At 38.3% G+C, this 18,237-nt stretch overlaps 1 long non-coding RNA gene across 1 annotated transcript in view; it reads right to left on the bottom strand.

The window, feature by feature from the left end:
- Nucleotides 1–652: 652 nt before the first annotated feature.
- LOC141543206 (uncharacterized) overlaps nucleotides 653–18,237 on the bottom strand; it is a 49,429-nt gene continuing 31,844 nt past the window's right edge. The window contains exons 3-4 of the long non-coding RNA XR_012482376.1: nucleotides 7,010–7,174; nucleotides 653–927 (exon numbers count right to left, since the gene is read on the bottom strand). This is a non-coding gene — a long non-coding RNA (uncharacterized LOC141543206). The remainder of the gene's footprint in view (nucleotides 928–7,009; nucleotides 7,175–18,237) is intronic.

The raw sequence follows: 18,237 nt of genomic DNA on the forward strand, positions 1-18,237 counted from the left end.
TTCTTCATATCTGCCAATAAGAATCTGTTAATAACTTAGAAAGTCATTTATTTTCTCTACCTATTGCTTATATAAGGCTACAATTACTCCATCCCTTTAATACTGATAATTTATCAGGCAAGAACAAATCTTGAGCCACTAAGTGTGATTTCCCAAATAAATCTACTTTATCCTTTGGCTGAAAATGAAATTTGAAACTTTTGGAGTGTTAGAAAAATTTATGATATTCTATCTTCCATCAGCATCTTAGTGGTTTCCATACAACAGCAGATAGTAATGATATATTAGTAACCAAGAATAGACTGGTCACAGATTTAAAGGTCTACAAACAGCCCAAGATAAAATCAAATTAACTTAAAAAATAAAAACAAATACTTAATATTAAAAAAAAATACTTAATGAAAAAAACAAACAAAGAAACAAAAAAACTTTTGTATCTTGAGGATGCAAAAAAAGAACTTCCAGGGATGTAATCTCTTCACCAAATATACTCTCTATGTTTGAGGTCACAGTCCCCAGGAATCTGAATAGAGTAACAGGAAAGTACTACACAAAAAATATCTCACTATGCCATCTTGGAATATAGCCACCTTTCTAAATATTAATGAAGTCCACTAAATATCAACTGATAATCATGGTAGACAAGGTGGGGAGGTGAACATATTGATGAGGACACATAAATTACAACATTAGAAAAACAACCTTTCTAGCAGCAGCAGCAGCGACCAAGGCCAAACAAAGCCAGGCTACAGAATAGTTGATCTGAATCTCCTGAAGACTCACCAACTTTCCACTGCAGGGGATGAGGAAGAGGGGGAGGGTGCTAGGTTTGCCGACAATGACTATTTCTTAGTTGTGAATCAGTTCTAGCTTTCTTGGTGACAGACTTGGATGCTATTTAAGTCGAAGAATCTCTTCTTCCTGGGCCTGAAAAGGAGACCAAAGCATGGAGCTAAGTGTGAATGCACATAGATACAAATAAAAATGTGATCAAGACAATACAGAGAAAATTATAACATCACCCACCAAAAGTCTATTTATACATAGAAAGATAGGTGTTCAGATGGTAATCTCATTAGAATGCAACTTTAATGCCTGCCTTAGCTCCAAACATTAGCCCAGGAGCCCTGGGCTAGCTCTGTTCATTAAATCAAATTGCATATCTGAAAATATTTATAATCACTATTGAATGAGCTCTAAATCTCTCTCTCTCTCTCTCTCTCTCTCTCTCTCTCTCTCTCTCTCTCTCTCTCTCTCTCTCTCTCTCTCTCTCTCTCTCTCTCAACATAGCAAGTGTTGATTTACTATCAATCTCCATAGTTCTTTTTCTGGATGCAGATGGTGTTTTCTATCCAAGTTTATTGGGATTGCTTTGAATCATTGAATCACTGAGAAGAACCAAGTCTTTCATAGTTGATCATCACACAACCTTGCTGTTACTATGTACAATGTACTCCTGATACTGCTTGTGTTATTCAGCATTAGTTCCAGTAAATCTTTCCAGGCCTTTCTAAAATCAGCTTGTTAATAATTTTTAGGAGTTTACATTCTATCAAGGTCTATATTATAGTCTGTTCCGATCCTGCTGGTTCTTCCTATATCTCTCTTGCATGAAGTCACTCATCTAAATAACTTTTAAAGCATTCTCCAAACTCTTTTATATAAAAGTTCCTTTGGTCCACCGGAGGATGTTTTCATCCCAAGACAGAGGCCAGCTGCAAAAGTAGAGATTGGAAGCTCATGGAATTGTGGAGCTTCTGAGCACAAACAGAGACTCAGGAACTAGAGCGGGGCTCCTACAAATGTAGTAAGAACAGCAGTGACAAAGAAGGGAGAAGTAGCCCCAGTGAGAATGCAGGATCCTTTATGATCTAAGTCTCACACTTACAAAGGATGGAAGATCTTGGCTTTGTAAAAGATTCACTGAGAAACCTTTTCCTATGTAGTACTATATGTAGTTTTCTGACTTACCACAGGATATGAACTCAAGCTCTAGAGAATCTGCAAATTAAAAAAAAAAAATGCATTTATTCATGCAGTTTGGGAGTCATTCAAACATGTAAAAAAGGCTACTCACTAACCTGAGATCTGGAAGACACTGTTCTTAGTACATACATATCTATTCTACCTTGAAAACGTAAAGGCAAATGCAAAAAAAGGGAGTTACTTTTTTAGAAGGAGAAAAAGCATTGGATTCCTTTATTTTATCAAAAACAAAACCAATCCCCAAGTCCTTTTAAAGTCAGTACTTAACCATATCCTTTGACTGGACAGCTATGAATTATCGAAAAAAGGCAACCCACTGGTCACTGTAAAATCCATGTTGATCTATTCCAGGGAAAAAGATAAGCTCTATATCTCAGAGAAAAACAGAGAGAGAGTGCAAAATAGCATTTCCCAACACTTATCCAGAAGCCTGAGAAAATATAATGGCCAGGTCCTGGGACATTGCTAGTCAGTGTGAGTGGTGATTAAAAGTTACTCTAAAGCATTTCTTTCCTTTGAATGAATGAGCCTCAGCTTTCTCCTTTATAAAAAGTATAAGTGAGACTTGGTGATTGTTAAGGTTTTCAGGTATGTAATTTCACATATAATATCTTCATTGTAGTCATTTGGAGGGCATTCTTCTAGTAAAGGGACAGCTGAATATTTGAACCTATGTAATGTGACAAAAAGGAGATTAGAAAGGAGGATGAGAGAGTTAAAGAACAAGCAAAACTATTTGATATTGGGGAAATTATTTCCTCTTCAAATATCATATCATCTACAAAATAGAGCAAGGAAAATAGAATTCAATGAGTTGAAGTATCCTAAATAATTTGTAAACACAAAGTGCCATATGAACATAAACAATTATGAAGCAGATAAAAAAGACAAGTAAAAAGCAAATAAATTTCAAATAATACCAGCCCTAATTTTTTTTACTAAAATCATGGTATTCAGTTGTGCTTATGAAGGCCTCAATTTTAAGTAATTTTAACACATTTGCCTTCATAGACATAGACAACACAACTGACAATGGAGCATACATTCTTATATTTTTCCACATAGTAGTTATGAGTTGGTTCTAAGTTCTCTACTATTAGTACTTGAACTGGATTTTCTAATACTTAAAAAAAAAAAAAAAAAAAAAAAAAAAAGTTTGTCTAGTCAAACCATGTGACAGTGTCAGCTGATTCTTTTAAAAGTTTATCTAAGGTAATCCCAATAGACTTTGAACAGAAAATGCCATCTACACTCAGAAAAAGAACTAAGGAAACTGAAAGTAAATCAACACATGCTATGTTTACTTCTTTTCTGATTTTTTTCTCATGTTTTTTTTCCCTTTTGCTCTGATTTTTCTTTCTCAACATGATTCATAAAGCAATGTATATCAAAATAAATAAATTTACAAGAAAAAAATGAAAGGTTTAGAAAGAAAAACTGAAAATATTAATTTATGACCAAAATGATAGCACACCAGGGAATTAATCCTCTCATGCATAAACTTTTATACAACATGGGTCAATTTCAGGTCTTACATCAGGGAGTTTTGTTACTAGACTACTAGAAGATCTTATTATAATAGAATTTTATAACAAGGGCCTGATGGTAGGTAAAATGGGATTTACTGGCACAAATATTATGGTTTACATTTTTTGCTGACCTCAAATGTGTCTAAGGAATATTGACACTGTAAAAGATGTGTGCAGGAACACACATGGTGGCTAGAAAATCAAACTGGACAAAAATTGATGAAAATAATTCATCGTAATTGATATTTGACTTTAGGAGGAATATTTAATTTGATTTTCTGGGAAAACAAAGTACTACTATAGTTTTATAAAGAACAAGTCAGGTAAAGCTGATCTCATTTTATTTTTGTATAGGAAAATGTATTTTGACCATCAGGAAAATAATGTCTACAAAATCCAGATTTTACCATACATCTTACAAATTATTATTGTGAGAGGGGAATGGATATATATATATATATATATATATAGATTTATATAGGGAATATAACCTGAGTTGAGAGAAATGTTTCACAATTCATTGGGATATCAAATAATTATAATTTGAGGGACAGAGATAATCCTAAGCAGAAAATAAATGTGATGCAAAAGAAACGAGAAACTTTGAAACAAGAAGAAATAAGGACTCTTTTTCTGGCTATTATAAAGACTAAATAAGAATCAGATCCAATTCTTATTGCCATATGTTGCTGCTGAAAGAATCATAGCCTTAACTTTACAAAACTTTATCAGTAAAACAATGCCTCTGCTTTTCACTATGCTGTCCAGATTTGCTTCCTTCCAAGGAAAAGAATCTTTTAATTTCATGGCTGCAGTGGCTATCTGCAGTGATGTTTGAACTCAAAAATATAAAATCCAAAATTGCTTCCATGGCTTCCATTTCCTCTATTTGTCAGTAGGCAATGGGATTTCTTCCCAAGATCTTAATGTTTTTATGTTAAGCTTCAAGCCAGATTTCATATTCTTCTCGTTTACCTAAATCAAGAAGCTTCGTGATTTCTCTTCACTTTCTGCCAACAGATTGTATGATCTGAAGTTGTTATTTCTTCCAACAACTTTAATTCCAGCTTTTGATTTATCCAGTCTGCATTTTCAGGATACACTATGCATTTAAGTTAAATGAATATGGTGATAATATTCAGCCTCCTTTTCCCATCTTAAACCAATCAATTGTTCTAACTGTTGCTTCTAGTCCTACATACAGGTTCCTCAGAAGACTAGTAAGATCATTTGATAGTACCATCTCTTGGAAGGACTTGCCACTTTTTGTTGTAATCCACATAGTCAAAGGCTTTAATGTGGTAATCAATGAAGATAAAGTCAATCTTCTGCCCCTTCAAAACTTGCTTTTGTGGTAATTCTCGGTTTGCATATTGCAGAAGCCTAGGGGGCAGAATCCTCAGCATGATCTTGCTGGGGTGTGAAATAAGTGGAATTGTTCAGTAATGTGAACATTCCTTGCCATTGACTTTCTTTAGGATTGGGATGTAAACTGATGTTTTCCAATCCAGTGTTCACTGTTGTGTTTTCCAAATTTGCTGCCATGTCGAATATAGAAACTTGAACATCATCATCTTTTAGATTAGTTATAAGTAACTCATCTGGAATTCCATCTCCTTTGCTAGCCTTATTGTTAGCATTGCTTCACTTGACTTCATGGCTGGCTATAGATTTTTATTCATTATCCAGTTTTTATTTCAGATTATAATATATTTTCTGGGTAAATTATTCTTAATTGTAAACCTTTTTTGTTTTAGATTTTAGAATATCTCATTCCTTAGAAAGACTGTCTGATGAAAAACCATGATTAACTCAGTTTTTCTCAGAAGCACAATGATCCAAGAAAAGGTCATAGGACTTACAAAAAGGAAAATGCTACACATAGCCAGATAAAGAATTGAGTTGTGTTTTTTTTCCTTTTGATCTATTTTTTCTTTCACAATAATGATTACTATGAAAATATGTTTTACATAATAGCATATGTATAAACTATATCATACTGCCTAACAGCTTTGGAAGAAGGGAGAGGAGGTAAGAAAATTTAGAAAAACGAATGCTAAATTTTTTCTTAATGTGAAAGTGGGAAAAATACTATTTAAAAAGAATCTCATTTCATATCATTCACTGTTTTAAGTCGATAGTACAATCCTAATTGCTGTTCCTCATTATTTGATTTGCTTCTCATTTGCTGTTAGTATTATTTTTCTTTACTCTCAAATCTGTATTTTGTCAATGCTGTTACTGTGAGTTTATATTTTGAGACTTTTTTTTTTAAAAGAAAATGATTGGTGGATTCTTATTTTTATGCCTCTCTTAAACTAATTGTTCTGGACAATTTTACTTAATGATTTGTTGAAATGATATCCAGGACGGCCATCAGGGAATGCCTGAAAAATATTATGACAAATGAATGTAGTCAATCCATCAATTAACAAGTATTTATAGGTAGCCGTCTCGGTCTGACCCAGTCTCCTTCAGCTGTCTGACAGTCTGACAGTCTCCACCAGCCTCAGTCTGAATCTAACTTTGTCCCCAGTTCTATAAGCCTTTAAATACCCTATTACAATTACATCATTACAGTATACTGACTATAAGCCAATCTAGAATGATTACATCATTATATCAAACTACAGTGATTCTATCTATATCATAGTAGATATATATGAACTAGAGAACCACTATCTCATCAATTCCATGTTTCAAGTATACTCCAGAATTCTGGCCCTCTACAACATTGTGTTGACACAATTTCCCCTAGTATTTTTAGAACATTTCTTTTTATTTTAGAGTCAACCAAAAAGGGGCTATGTTTCAATTCTATATTAGTCCCAAGAAGAAGAAAAAAAATTGTGGCCAAAGAATAAAGACAAGGGGAAGCTAGGTGGTGCAGTATAGAGCATGGGCCCTGGAGTCAGGAGGACCTGAGTTCAACTTTGGCCTCAGACACTTAATACTTTGTAGCTGTGTGACCCTGGGCAAATCACAACTCCCATTGTCTCACAAAACAAGCAAGAATAAAAAAATTGAGACATGAAAATGCCAGGAGATGTTTCCAGGATAGGTCTCCCCAGACTTCAAAGATTTCTAAGAATCAATACCCACATCTTGGAATTCATATGAAGATATTAATGTAAGGAAATCAAATAAGTATCACTAGATATTTAAGAAATCCAGGGAAAGGAAATGGAGACTTTAGGGGAACAAATAGTGTTTCTGCCATTGCTCCTGATTGAAAGTGTTTTAGAAAAGAAAGACAAAGAAAATAACTTAATAAGATAGTTTAGATAAATGGAAATGTTTAACATGCAAACTCTTGGCAAAGGATAGAGTCTAAAAAGGAAATCTATTTGAAGATTTGCATATCTGGTCAACCAAGATTTAAATTTAAAAGTAGAGGTAAAGGAGAAAACAATCTACTGGAACTATAGCTAATATAGTCTACCATGTAATTTGCCATGCAAAACAATATAAGATACATTTTAATATAATCTTACCTTACATTGTATCGATCTCATTCTTACAGATTTCACATCCACAGATTAGTAAATTAGCCAAAGGCCTGTATCTACATGTTGTATATAGCACAGTGAATCATCTTACTTCATTTCTGATGTTGCCATACCATATATTTCTTTTTTTATCCCTGTATCTAATTTTTCCTGCAAGAAAAAAAGAAAAGTGATACATTCGCAATTATAATAGTATTAAATTGAAGTTAAAGAAAAGGTATAAAAATGTCAAGATATTCCTTTCCCTAAATCCCATTCCATTACTTAGTTTTAGTGTACAAATCAGAAATCTTGTAAAGCAGTGCCTTAAATTTATTTTTATTCATTTTAACTTTTGATGAAAAGTACAAGTGCTGAAATGTTTAAAGAGCCACCCAAAAAATAAACAAAAGTAAAAATTATTGTGATTATATAAGTCTTCATGAAAATTTTATGTTTTACACAAAAATTATTTTATTTTACTCTTTTATAACTTCCATAGCAATCTCAGAATTTCTTCTTTCCTACACTCAGTCAATATTCTGATCTATATCATACAAATTTCTGTTCTCACAATGCAATTCTCTATTAGGATTAAAACAATTCTTATTCAGAATCCTACTGCATCACATATTGATTCTAAAATAATCATACATATCACAGTACTTAGAAATGAGAACATAGAAATTACCAGAAACAAACAAACAAAAAAAACAAATCCCAAACACAAAATCAAAAGTATTCTTTCTCTAGACTTTTTCATACTCGTCTAGTTATTACATTTATTTTTGTACATGTTTAATTTCTTCCATTAAATTAGAGGAATTTTAAGGACAATGAATATAATATTTTTTCAGCTCTGGATTCCCAGAAATTAGTAGAATATTTCACACAGAATGAGTTTTCAATAAATATTAATGTTATATATAACAAGAAGTATATAAAAATAAGTATGCATACCAAATATTTACTAATAATAAATCATAAATAAATCATGTTTACTATGAGTACTTAACAGTTTCCCCCATTTCTGAAGTTTACAGGATCAAAATTTTGTCTACCAATTCATATCATGGTAGCTGTTGAATACTAGGTCACCCTTCTTTCTTTCTCAAGAAGTACAGCACTTGACTCATTATCTTCGTCAAAAATTCTTATCCTAATATTATTGCTCTGTAAGAAATGACCAGCAGGATGAATCAAGAGAGGCTTGGAGAGGCTTACATGAACTAAAGTTAAGTGAAATGAGCAAAACCAGGAGATCATTATACACTTCAACAACAATACTATAGGAGGGTCAATTTTTTTTTACATTCTTTTTTTTTTAATTTTATAATTATAACTTTTTTTTTTTTACTATGAGGGTTAATTCTGGTGGAAGTGGCTATCTGCAACAATGAGAGAATCCAAATCAGTTCCAATTGATCAGTGATGAACAGAACCAGCTACACCCAATGAAAGAACATTAGGAAATAAGTGTGGACCACAACATAGCATTTGTATTCTTTCTGTTGTTGTTTGATTGCATTTTTGTGTTTCTTCCCAGATTATTTTTACCTTTCTAAATGTGATTTTTCTTATGCAAGAAAACTGTATAAATATGTATGCATATATTGTATTTAACATATTCTTTAACATGTTTAACATATACAGCACTACCTGCCATCTAGGGGAGGGAGTGGAGGGAAGGAGGAGAAAAGTTGGAATAGAAGTGTTTGCAAGGGTCTATGTTGAAAAATTTCCCAGGCATATGTTTTCTCAATAAAAAACTATACTAATAAAAAATAATAAAATAAAAATTTTATCCTAGTTAGAGATCATTCAACATTCATAATAACGCTTTCTTAAATCGCAAAACCCTAATTCTTTAGCTTTCTTTTCTAAAGTTAAAAATATTTTCATTATGAACATAACAAAAATAAATAAGATTTTCCAAATACAGAGAATAGAAAAAAAGACTTAATGAAACTTTAAGTCTCTGCAATGTATAGATTGCTTTTCTTTCTTCCTTCCTTCTTTCCTTCCTTCCTTTCTCCCTCCTTCTCTCTCTCTCTCTCTCTCTCTCTCTCTCTCTCTCTCCCCTCCTTTCTTCCTTCCTTCCTTCCTTCATTTCCTCCTTCCTTCCTTCCTTCCTTCCTTCCTTCCTTCCTTCCTTCCTTCCTTCCTTCCTTCCTTCCTTCCTTCCTTCCTTCCTTCCTTCTTTTCTTTCCTTTCCTTCCTTTCTTTTTCCTTTTTCTTTTTCTTTTCTTTTTCTTTCTTTTTTTTTATTGCTAAGACAGTTGGGATTAAGTGACTTGCCTAAGGTCACACAGCTAGGAAGAGTTAAGGTCTTCCTGATTTCATGGCAGGTGCTCTATCCACTGTGCCACCTAGCTGCCCTGATTGCTTTTCTTTTTAAAAATAACAAATTTAATATGAAACTTTCAAAGTTGCTTTGCTTCCATGTAGTTATTGCTGGCTTTTATACTCTATTTTCTTTTATACATTAAAAAACTTTCAAAAAAATTTTCTTTGGAGAAAGCAAAAAAATAAAAAATTAATGAACTGGTTATATAATCAAAAATAAACATGAAAATCAAGAAATAAACCCCAAGTGAGACAGGAGAAAAAAATAATCTCTCAATGTGGATAAATTAGAAAATACAAAGACATGGGCAGCTTTGTGGGTTAGTAGATGATTGCTAGGTCCTGAGTCAGGAAAATCTGAATCCAAATATAGCCAGGAACACTGGCTATGTGTGCCCCTAGGCAAGTCACCTAAACAGTCTGCTTCCCTTTCTCTAGCTGTTAAATAAGGTTCATAATTACACCATCTTCCTACTTGTCTTGAGAAGGTCAAATGGGAAAGTGTAAAGCACTTAGCACAATACCTTGTAGGCAGTAGGTCCTAAATCAATACTTGTTTCCGTCCTTCCCTAAAATGATAAATAATATCAAAGGTCTTCTTTGTAAAGACTTAAATGAATAGACCTTTAGAATATAAGACATTTTAAAGAGAAAAAAAATCGATTTCTACTTCTAGTTCTAATCTTGCTCCAATTTCTTAGCGGGGTGACTCTAGGCAAGTCATTCTTTCAACCATCCTTTCCTTACCTGCAAAAATTAACAGGGATGGAGTATCACTAGATTTCTGGAAGGATGTAACAAATTAATTTACAACAAGTGTTTTGTAAACCTTTGGGGTTCATATGAATGTTAGTCATTATTATTTTATAGTTTTCTCCTTTCAATATTTTCTTCTGAAATAACGAAGGAACTATCCATTCAAAATTATATGATAACAAAACTAAAGATTCAAACAAATTGAACATAACTTACAAAAAGAATAAATTTTACATATGTAATTTAGATATTCTCTTTTTGTCTCAGAATTATATATTGTATAACTGTAGAATTTCCCTCGAGATTCTGGGAGTTTTGTTCTTATAAATGAATGTTGTTATTATTTGACTTAGTTTCATGAGTTATGCCCCTGTAGTTTCATTAGATAAAGAGTTCTTTTGTCAGTTAACTTATATGGAATCTATTTATATTACCTTGTTGTATCTTCAAAGCATATATAATTTTATAGTATTTAATTTAAAATGGTTTTCTTATTCAATTTCTTTAAGTGTTTAATATACCTTGTGTAAAGTCTGGCCTAGCTCCCCGGAGGCCTCAGGATCAGCCAGAGTCAGGATCAGTTAAAGTCCTTGGTCTTTAGTGGGGGGGAAGTGAAGCAAAAAGACAAACTGCCATGAGGATCCTGGATTCTCGATTTCAAAGTCACCAACTTCCTTCCTCCTAGTCAGGCAGCAAAGTGAGTCTCTGGCTTGTCCCTCTAATCCTTGCCTACAATTATCTTGCCATCATCCTCTTGAGGCAGAGTGACTCTGACCTCTCTCCCTCAGCCCTCCAATCCTTGTCTACCATTATCTCACCACCACACATCCAGCAAGCACCTATGGTGAGGAAAAGCATCACATCACCATCTCATCCAAATATATGTCTATAGCACTATTATCTCACATCAAATGGGTAATTAGCCTTAAGTGCTCTGCTGTCTGATTCAAGTACACCTTTTCACAGTTTCACCCCTCTACACCTAATGGACATCATGATGGTAGAGAAGAGGAAACCAAGCAGAGCAGTTACTGGCAAATGAAGAGAGGAAAGGAATTTGGAGCCCTCTAAAGAGGCAGGCTCTTGGAAGAGATTTTTGCTCTTCCAATCAGAAGTATTGAAATGAGCCCATCAAGATAAAACTGGTAACTCTGATTGTTTTAATTGAATTGGAATATTTCAGCACAGACAACATTCATGCAGGTAGCGTAAGAAGAGAAGTGCTTGAATGAGAGAAAACAATGAGTCAATTTCTATGATAAAGGCTTCGTACCAAAGATATGACATATATACTCATATATGTTTTGTCACTTATATGTATGGTTATCAATATTCACTCACATATAGGTTTATAGATTTATCTACATATAAATATAGGATTGATGACCATGCCCACTAAATAATTAGCCAAAAATATGAGCAAAGGGTTCTCCAAAGAACAGCAAAGAATTCATCATCATGTGAAAAAAAATTTCAAATCACAAATAAAAGACAAAATGAAGTTTTGCAAGAAAAAAGAAGGAAAAGGAAGGAGGAGGAGGAGATAGAGGGGGAAAGGAAATAGGAGAATGAGAAGGAAGAAAAAGTGCAAGAAGAAGAAAGAAGAGGAGGAGGAGAAAGAAGAGAAGTAAAAGGGGAAGAGCAGGAAGAGCGAAAGAAGAAGACAAAGAATAAAGTGTAGAGGGAGAGGAAAAGGAGAAGAAGGATAAAGAGGAAAAGAAGGAGGAGGAGGAGGAAATGGAGGAAGAGGGGGAGAAGAAGGAGAGGAAGAGGAAGAAGAAGGAAGAAAAGGAGAACAAGAAGCAGGAGATGAAGAGGAAGGAGGAGGAGGAAGAAGTAGACGAGGAGGAGGAAAAGAAGGAATAGAAGGAGAAGGAAGCGGAGAAGAAGGAAGAAGGAGAAGGAGGAAGAGGAGAAGAAGAAGAAGAAGGAGAAGGAGGAGATTGAAGAAGAGAAGAAAAAAAGAAGAATTGCATTAAGAAGAAAAAGGAGAAGGAGAAAAAAAGTAGAAGGAGTGGATGCAGAATGAGAAGGAGAAATAGGAGAAAGAGAAGAAGAATGTCAGGAAGAAGTAAAAGAAAAAGAATTGGAAGAAGGAGAAGGAAGAGCAGGAGGAAGGAGAGGAGAAGGTGAAAGAAGAGAAGGAGAGGAATGACAGGAAAAAGAATTGCAAGAAAAAGGAGAAGGAGAAAGACAAAGAAAAGGGAGGAGGAGAAGAGATGTAGAAGGAGCAGAATTTTATCTGTTTCTATTCTTACAAGATGATACATGTAACTTACAATAACATGCTCATTATTATGGCAGAAAAAAGTAATACACAGAGAGAGAGAGAGACAGAGAGAGAGACACATAGAGAGAAAGAGACAGAGAGAGAGAGAGAGAGAGAGAGAGAGAGAGAGAGAGAGAGAGAGAGAGAGAGAGATGACACAGTGTGAATTGATTATGAGAGGATGAAATCTAAAATATAAAATACAATTGAGAAGTGGTTGAGGAAAGGACTGGAAGAAAGGGAAAGGGAGAGGTGGAATGGAGTAAATTATCTGCCACAAAAGACACAAGAAAAAGCCTCTACAATGTAGGGAAAGAGGAGAGGGGAATAGGAGTAGGGAACTTTAGTCTCATCAAAATTGGCTCAAAAGAGGAGAAGAAAGAGGCAGAGGAAAAGGAAGAGGATGAGGAGCAAAGAAGGAGATGAAGAATAAAGAGGAGGAGGATAAAAAGGAGGAGGAAAAGGGGGAGGAGGAAGTAGAAAAAGAGGAGAAGAAGGAAGAGAGGAACAGAAAGAAGAAGTGGAATAAGAAGCAGAAAAGGAAGAGAAAGGAGGAGGAAGAGGAAAGGAACAAGGAATAGGAGGAGGAGGAAGAGAAAGAGGAGAAGGAGAAGAAAGAGAAGGAACAAGGAAAAGGAGGAGGAGGAGAAAGAAGGAGAAGAAGAAGAGAAAGAGGAAGAAGGAGAAGAAGGAAGAGGAAGTGGAGGAGAAGGAGGAGGAACAAGAGAAGAAAAAGAAAAAGAAGAACTGCAAGAAGAATTGGAGGAAGGAGGAGAAAGAGAAACAAGTAGAAAGAGAAGGAGATGCAGGAGGAGGAGGAGGAGAAGGTGAAAGAATAGAAGGAGAAATAGAAGTAGAAAGAATAGAAGGAGACATAAGAGAAGGGAAGAAGAACTTCAAAAAGAAGAAAAAAGAAAAAGAATTACAAGAAGAAGGAGAAGGAGAAAGAAGAGAAGAAGAATTGCAAGAAGAATTGCAAGAAAAATAAGGAGAAAGAGAAGGAAAAAGAAGGAGGAGGAGGAGGAGATGGAGAAGGAAGAAAACAGAAATCATGAGGGACTTAACAAGGGTTATCTGTTTGCATTCCTACAAGATGGTACTTGTAACTTATAATAACGTGCTCATTATTATGGCAGTTAAAATTATATATATATATATATATATATATATACATGTATATACGTATATATATATGAGAGAGGGGGGGGAGATGGCAATGTGTGGATTGAATATGAGAGGATAAAATCTAAAATCCAGGGGTGATTGAAGAAAGAAGTGGGAGAAAGGGAAAGGGAGAGGTGGAAAGGAGTAGATTATCTGCCATAAAGATACAAGAAAAAGCTGCTCCAATGTAGAGAAAGAGGAGAGGGGAGAAGCGTCAAAATTGACTCAAAAGGAAATAACTTACATCAATATGGCTACACAATTCTATCAGCAAGCAGGAAGAGACAAAGATATGAGAAGGGGAGTGTGATAAAAGAGAGGGCATATTAGGTAGCAAAACACTTTTGAGAGGGACAGGATGAACGGAAAGACAACAGAATAAACGGAGAGGTATAGAGTTAGCAAGAGTAATTATGAAAAGAATTGTGAAGCAAGTTTCTCGGATGAAAGCTTTACTTGGCAAATGAATAGGGAAGTGAGTCAAACTTGTTTAAAAAAAATACGAGAGAGCCATTCCCCAATTAACTCATGGTGAAAAGACATGATCTATGCTCAAAGGGTCATAAGATCCTTTGACCTATAGAAATATTATTAGCAGCTCTTTCTTCAGGACAAAAAGTTAGAAATCGAGGGGATGACTTTTCTTTTTTTTTTTTTTTTTTTTTTTTTTTTTTTTTTTTAATTTTTTATTTTATTTTATAATTATAACATTTTTTGACAGTACATATGCATGGGTAATTTTTTACAACATTATCCCTTGCACTTACTTCTATTCAGATTTTTTCCCTTCCTCCCCCAACCCCCTCCCCCTGATGGCAAGCAGTCTTATATATGTTAAATATATTACAGTATAATTTAGATACAATATATGTGTGTAGAACCGAATTTTTTGTTGCACAGGAAGAATTGGATTCAGAAGGTAAAAATAACAGTTTACATTCATTTCCCAGTCCTTTTCTGGATGTAGCTGGTTCTGTCCATCATTAATCAATTGGAATTGGATTAGCTCTTCTCTATGTTGAAGAAATCCACTTCCATCAGCATACATCCTCGTACAGTATCATTGTTGAAGTGTATAATGATCTTCTGGTTCTGCTCGTTTCACTCAGCATCAGTTGATGTAAGTCTCTCCAAGCCTCTCTGTATTTCTCCTGTTGGTCATTTCTTATAGAACAGTAATATTCCATAACATTCATATACCATAGTTTACCCAACCATTCTCCAATTGATGGACATCCATTCATCTTCCAGCTTCTAGCCACTATGAAAAGGGCTGCCACAAACATTTTGGCACATACATGACCCTTTCCCTTCTCTAGTAGTTCCTTGGGGTATAAGCCCAGTAGTAGTATGGCTGGGTCAAAGGGTATGCACATTTTGATAACTTTTTGGGCATAATTCCAGATTGCTCTCCAGAATGGTTGGATTCTTTCACAACTCCACCAACAATGCATCAGTGTCCCAGTTTTCCCACAGCCCCTCCAACATTCATCGTTATTTGTTCCTGTCATTTTAGCCAATCTGACAGGTGTGTAATGATACCTCAGAGTTGTCTTAATTTGCATTTCTCTGATCAATAGTGATTTGGAACACTCTTTCATATGAGTGGAAATAGTTTTAATTTCATCATCTGAAAATTGTCTGTTCATATCCTTTGACCATTTATCAATTGGAGAATGGCTTGATTTCTTATAAATTAAAGTCAATTCTCTGTATATTTTGGAGATGAGGCCTTTATCAGAACCTTTAACTGTAAAAATTTTTTCCCAATTTGTTACTTCCCTTCTAATCTTGTTTGCATTAGTTTTGTTTGTGCAGAAACTTTTTAATTTGGTGTAATCAAAATGTTCTATTTTGTGATCAATAATGGTCTCTAGTTCTCCCTTGGACACAAACTCCTTCCTCCTCCACAGGTCTGAGAGGTAAACCATCGAGGGGATGACTTTTCATTGGGGAAAGACTGAATAAATTGTGGTATAGGATTATGAAGGAATATTCTTATTCTACAAGAGAAGAGAAAAATGCGGAAAGTCCTCCCTGAGTTCCAGCCCTGGGAAAGGTACTGTGTACCTAGTTAGAGCAAATTTCAAAGCTGTGGGATGATCAGTTGTGAAACACTTTGCTGTTCTCAGCAACAAAGTTATCCCAGACCGGTCTGAAGGACTGAAGACAAATGCTCTCTGTCCTAAGAGAAACTCCGATTGGGTCTGAACGCAGACTGAAGACTTTTTCTTAAACTTCCTTTTTTCCTTGAGTGGATTGGGGTGGGGGGTGGGGAAGAGAAACACGCGACATTTATACCATCTTTGGCAGCATCAATATTACCGAAATGTGTTGCATCAATTCCCAGCAGCCTTCTAAAAAAAGGGTGGAGATGGGGAGAATGGGAGAGAATCTAGAAGTCAAAGTTTTAAAAATAAATGTAAAACATTGTTTTACACATATCGAAGTAAATAAGAATATTGCCCGCCCCTTCCCCAAAAGGCAAACATTTGTGGAGTTTCTCTCCCTCCCTTCCTCTCCTTCCCACCCCAGCCCACCCCCCCCCCAAGACAAGAAATTCTATACAGAACACACATGTCCATTCATGTATGTCCATACATCTACAGTCCTACAAACATATTCATATCGCAGGGACTTGGCTTGGATGATCCTTAAAATGGAGCCTTAATGGTCCCCCTGCCCTGGATCGCTCCAACTGGGAGGGGACAAAGGACTGGCCCATCCTTTCAGAATGAATCCATCCTGCTGCCCCCTACAGGTGGTATGACCCTTCTCTGAAGATGTGGATTCCCTGACATCGCAGGTGCCTCATGGGAGTATATATAAGGAGCTGGTGAGCCACTGAGGCTCACTCATTCTTGCTGGAGCTCTCCTGGTGGCGGCAGCAGCAGGAGCAGTAGAGGCAGCAGCAGCCAGAGCAGCAGCAGCAGCAAGAGCAGCAGCAGCAGCAGCAGCAAGAGCAGCAGCAGCAGCAGCCAGAGCAGCAGCAGCAGCCAGAGCAGCAGCAGCAGCCAGAGCAGCAGCAGCAGCCAGAGCAGCGGCAGCAAGAGCAGCGGCAGCAAGAGCAGCGGCAGCAGCAGCGATTAGGAGATGAAGGCCAGACAGTCTCACTTGAAGATGTTTCCGGGGGGCACCCGCAAGGGCCCCGAAAAAAAGGACGGCGAAAACAGCGTCCAGAAGCAGGCAGAGGGCGGGAGCCGTGGCCAAGGCCAGGCGAGACAGGCAGCCAGGGCTGGGACAGTCCGGGAGTCGGAGCAGTCAGAGCTCAGGACACCCGGTTCCTGGTCCGAGTCCGCGAGGGAGTCGGAGTCGGAGTCGGAGTCAGAGTCGGGGACCCGGACCAGGTTGGAGTCCGGGTCGGCGAGGGAGTCCGAGTCCCGGGCCGAAACAGACTCTGGGTCCCAGTCGGAATCCGAAGTAGAATCAGGGGGAAGAAATGAACCCCGGGAGAAAGAGGAGAACGGAAAGGAAAACGAAAAAGAAGAAGAGGAGGAGGAGGAGGAGGAGGCAGAAGACGAGGAGGAGGCAGAAGACGAGGAGGAGGCAGAAGACGAGGAGGAGGCAGAAGACGAGGAGGAGGCAGAAGACGAGGAGGAGGCAGAAGACGAGGAGGAGGCAGAAGACGAGGAAGAGGAAGAGCGGCCCAGGAAGAAGCCCAGACACCAGGGCTTCATTTTAGATGAGGCTGAGGAGGACGATGACGAAGGAGAAGAGGAGGAGGAGGAAGCCGAGTGGGAGGTGGGCGCGGAGGAGGTCCCCGGCCCCGGCAGCCCTGAAGCCAACCCCCAGGAGGACTGCTCCGGGGCGCGGCGTCTCCAGAACGCCTGGAGGGCTGAGCGGGAGGAGGAGCTGGCCCAGTATTTCCTGCAGAAATACGCCAGGCCTGTGTGCAGGGAGGCCGGGCGCGGAGCCCCGCGGCAGCCGCCCGACCCCATCTGCCAGCAGCGGCTGCTCCCGGGCCTGCGGGACCCCAGGCTGTGGATGGTCAAGTGCAAGTCCGGGCAGGAAAAGGCCGCGGCCCTGACGCTCCTGCGCAAGTTCGCGGCCTCCCGCGGCAGCGCCAGCCCCCTGCAGATCCAGTCCGTGGTGGCTCCCCACTACCTCAAGGGCTACGTCTATGTGGAGGCCCACAAGCTCGGCCACGTACTGGACGCCATCCGGGGCGTGGCCAGCCTGCGCCAGGGCTCCCGGGCCCCGAAGCCGGTGCCCCTGGAGGAGATGCCCGACGTGCTGAGGGTGCTGCGCCGCCAGGCCCCCAGCCTGCAGCCCGGGAGCTGGGTGCGCGTCAGGGCGGGCCTCTACAAGGATGACCTCGCTCAGGTGACCCGCTCCGAGCCCGGCAACGCCTCGGTCTTCCTCAAGATGATCCCTCGCCTCGACTACAGCCTGCTCCCGGCCCGCGGGGCCCCGACCCCCGGCTCGGGCAAGAGGAAGAGGCGCCCCAGGCCGCCCCCGAAGCTCCTGGACGCCCAGAAGATCCGAGCCCTGGGAGGAAAGCTGGGCAGGGACGGAGACTTCCTCCTCTTCCGGGGGGACCGCTACAGCCCCGAGGGCTTCCTCTTCAAGACCTTCCCCCCTTCGGCCCTGGTGTGGGAGGGCGTCAGGCCGGCGCTGTCCGAGCTGCAGCCCTTCCAGGAGCGCCCCGAAGCCCTGCAGGAGCTCGAGCTGCGCGTGGACGACGAAGACGAAGACGGGG

Source organism: Sminthopsis crassicaudata, chromosome 5, assembly GCF_048593235.1.
Source record: "Sminthopsis crassicaudata isolate SCR6 chromosome 5, ASM4859323v1, whole genome shotgun sequence".
NCBI classification, from domain to species: domain Eukaryota; kingdom Metazoa; phylum Chordata; class Mammalia; order Dasyuromorphia; family Dasyuridae; genus Sminthopsis; species Sminthopsis crassicaudata.